The following is a 4,288-nucleotide window of genomic DNA, read 5'->3' as shown; positions in this document are numbered from 1 at the left end:
CTGTGATACATTCTCTACTTTTCTTTCCATCTTGTTTGGTATTTTTCTCTAAGTTGTGTTCCCAATTGTGTGATCGGTGTCATCTCCCGAGACCAGGGATCCTGTACCCAGCCCGGCTCGGCTCCCAGGCTAACACTCGGGCCCAGCTCACGCTTGAGTCAGTTCGGTTGCTTCCAAAAGACACACGAGTTAGCGGCTCATAGCCATCGTCGTTTGGCTTGGAGGATTCCTGAGCACGGCTGGGACCCTGCTGAAGAGCCATGGCTCACCTGAGCCACAGCCAAGCCTGAGACGAGCCACGACTGAAACTATGGAACTGAAAATACATTCTGATGCAGGGCAGTGCGAGCTGTGTTACACACATTTGTGTCACAATATTTGAAGCTTTTGGTGTGTTGGCAGGGGTGCATAAGCCAGTCTTTGTGCTTGTTCAGATGGGCCCGAGTTCATCAAGAACAGCAGTGATCTCATTTTGTAATTGAGCTGCAAATGAATCGACCGTCAATGCAGGATTTAGACGTGCCGATGACGACCAGATGGATCCTCTGACGGAAAGCATCGTGATCCAATTGTTTACAGTCTCTGGATGACATCATTGTGACGGATGGACAAATAATCAGTAATACCATTTTGCACGTCACGAGACTATGATCTGAAATACCGTACCAGCCTCTTTGATAATAACGTTGGTCACAGTTATAGCATCTTCGGATGTGAAGATGTGATCCAGTATATTGCCGAGCGACATGTTGCGACACTTGACGTGTTGGGGTAAATTGTGACTGTCGATAATATCAGCGAGATCACTGCTGTTTTTACCATAAGAACTGGTTGGTCCGGGACAGTTCAGATCACAACAGATGACATAGCGAGAGTCAAGTGACCCACAGTCTAGCAGACTAGAAAGCTCAATTCCAACAGCGTTGAGGATGCCAGTCAATAGATGACAGCCATAGTAAATCCCCGCATGCTGTTATTTTCACAAGCAGCAAAATACGTGATTTTCACGCAGATATTTTCATGGTGAATAATTGCAATCCCTCTACCAAGTGGGCTGCCGGTGCCAGGCTTTCCACGACGGTGCTGATGCACAACAGCATATTCGTTAAGTGCAGCCTCAAACTTAATTACGTCCGGTGAGTCATCCTATACCCAGGTTTCAGTAACGGACAATATGTTGCGTCCACTATTGTTGATCAGGTGCTACATCAGTGCCGTCTTGTTGACTATGGAGCGTACATTGACCAATCCAAAGTTGAGGAGCCCTGGTCCCGGGTTTGGCTCGATACCGACATCAGTAGCATGGCGCTGAAGGCGCTCTTCCGTGATCGTGTGGCTGTAGGGTGGAAGAAGAATTGACCACATCTACAGCACAACCATGCGCGAGACATTGCAACAAGTGACGAACACAGTCGGGTAGAGGTCAGTATTTCCACAGCAGATTGTCGCACAGTGGGTGTGGAACTCAAGTAGCTTGAACCGGAGAGTTGACCAATCGGCATTCCCTTCCGCATGTCGGATGCTCGGCCGAGTCTACTGGTGATGCCCACCGCAATATCAGCGCCGTTTGGGTGAGATGCCTTTGTTTGAGAATACCTCTTAATTTCGTGGGGGTTACATTCTTGGAAAGTGCCGCAAATTAAGCTAAAATTGCGATATTCAATCCTTAAGCCTTATTTAAATAATGGTAAGGCTTACAATCTATGCGCGTGCAGCAATGGAATGGTAGCAGAGTGTCTGCGATAAAGAATTAGAAAAACGCATTTTTGCACGCGAATTTTCCAATAGTAAGTTGATTGGCCATGCAATGGCTGGATAACTTATCGAGTCAGATTGATTCAGCATGCAGAGAGCTCATCATATTTTCCACAGGTGTGGGTGTTTGAACTTCACACGTGATGGGTCTAATCAACCAATGGGCTGGGAGCAGTGAATAGCCAGGGGAAATATATAAAGGAGGCAGCACCCAGTGCGGGCAGCAACTCAAACATGACAGCATTATGGAGCAGGGGGGACAACACATGGGAAGCCTGAGACGACCAGCAGAGAGGTGTAACCGTTATAGGAAGAGCCAGTCAGGGATAATGTAAATAAACCTTTACACCCACTATGAAAGTTGAGGGTGTCTGGGTAGATGGAGATCCTAATAGTTCCCCCTCTGTTTTCAGGGAGCCTGGGGGGGGGAGCCAACCTGAGGAGCAGAGGTGAGCAAGTACAGTAGTTGAATGGTGTAACCCAGAGTCGTCGAATTCCTGCCTTAGATGTCCTGCTACTGAGTTTCCTGGGAGGAAACCGGGCAAAAGTTTTGAGCGATGTATCGTTGTGGAAGTACTCATAGTCAGGCATGTGAGCTGTGCTTCAGGGTACTGAGCGTGCATGTTCTGGACCCTGAGTGTTTCACTGAGAGATGAACACAGGAGAGGTAACTGAGGGCACATGGTGATTGTTGCACGGAGCAATGTGGAACAATGTGCCTATAACTAATTTCGGATAAGCGAGTGTGTAAGCAGGACTTCTGGTGTTCTGAGTAAGCCCAGGGGCTTCCCTAGTCTTACGTGGTTAATTCAGCCCTAAATGTAGATAATGTTAACACCAGGCTACTGGTGTTTGCATTGATCGACCTACAATAATGAGGTGGCACCAGTGTGGTGCGAATCCTATCTAATAAGGTTGCTGCATGGGTTGGTGACTGACAATTTGTGTACCAACTGGCCGAGCGAGAGTTTGTGTGTATTTGAGCGCTGTCTCGGCCTCGCTGTGTGCTGCGTTGCACTACTATCCGAGTAGATACTGTAACCTCGCATTCAATAAACCTTCAGAGCCACGGTGAACATCCGACTCCAAACGTATTTAATGGATTGAACGAGGTAAAACTGATGGAAAAACAGCACAAATACATCATCTGTTAATACTTGGAAATATCAATGCAATGAATGAACACTACACCATCATAACATTGTCTTAGATAACATGAAACCCAACAATAGATCCTGGATGGACCAGGCACCCACATTAGTACTGAACAACTATACAAGAGAGTAAGCTACTGTGTTAAGTAAGGACACATGTAATTACCATACTGCAGCCCAAATGTACAGCACCACACATCACACTGAACTATGGATGAGATATTTCGTCATCCTTGCTCTCAAAATCGCAATAAGGTTATATGGGTATGAGTCTTGTGGGGGCGAACGTCCCCCGCCATCACCGAATCGTCGGGGCCGTTGGCTCCCGACTCCCCCGCTACATTTGTCCCACTACCCCCCGGCTGCTCTGTCGGGTCCGGGCTACCGGCCCCCACTTCCTTGCCCTCCTGTGCCCCTGTGTTGCTGATCGCGTCGGCATGTTTCAATCGATGCGGCCGCCTGCTCTACGCTTACGATGCGCTACGCTGTTCAACAGCGGCGTGCCGCGGTTAGCGCACTCGCAAAATAAAACCCCGTCCTGCACGTGAATAAACAGGTGCGGCGCGCCGCCGCGGGATTCCCTCCTACCCACGCTCCACGCGCTTAAGCAAAAACAAACACGCCGCGATAACTTTGCTCCGATTTAAAGGGACCGTTAACACAGCCGCGCGAAAACGCGCACGCCAGGCGCTTAGTTCGCTACTTCGCTAGAGACAACCGCGCAGGCACGCGACCGCAACACCGTCTCACAGGCACGCGAGCGTTAAGCCGTACTGTAAGCAATCGTACAGGTAGCGCGCGCTAAACGCCACCGAAACCAGACGCGTAGGCACGCGCACACTGAACACTCCGCTTCGTGGAAAGTAACCGCATCTGCACGCGAACACCCAGCACGCTAAGCACCGTCGTGAACAGTCGCACGGTTACGCGAGCACTAACCCCTACCATACACAGCCGCGTAGACACACGCACGCTAAGCGCTCCGCCTCGTTGTAAACAACCGCGCACGCACGCATGCGAGCGCAAAGCGCTACTCTAGGCGATTGCGCAGGTACGCGAGCGCTGGGCACCACCGAAAATAGTCGTGTAGGTACGCGCGCGCTGAACAATACTGTAAACGATCGTACAGGTACGCGGACACCAAGCACGCTCTACTCCCTTATTCGCCGCAAACAGCCACGTATGCGCGCGAACACAAAACACTCTCCACCCTCCTCTTCACCCTCCAAAGGACCACACGACACAGTTTATTCCCCTACCAGTTGTTTTATTTACAGCGAGCGACCCGTTAAGCTACGCGTAATTGTGTGGGTCAGTGGATGTCAGCCTATTCCCCTTGGGATCCTAGACTGTCGCTCTGCTTTCTACCCTCGATCAAA

This window comes from Petromyzon marinus, chromosome 40 (assembly GCF_048934315.1).
Source record: "Petromyzon marinus isolate PM22_M1 ecotype Great Lakes invasive population chromosome 40, UKy_Petmar_22M1.pri1.0, whole genome shotgun sequence".
NCBI classification, from domain to species: Eukaryota; Metazoa; Chordata; class Hyperoartia; order Petromyzontiformes; family Petromyzontidae; genus Petromyzon; species Petromyzon marinus.
The sequence above is the reverse complement of the archived record's forward strand: the minus strand, read 5'-3'. Positions refer to the sequence as shown.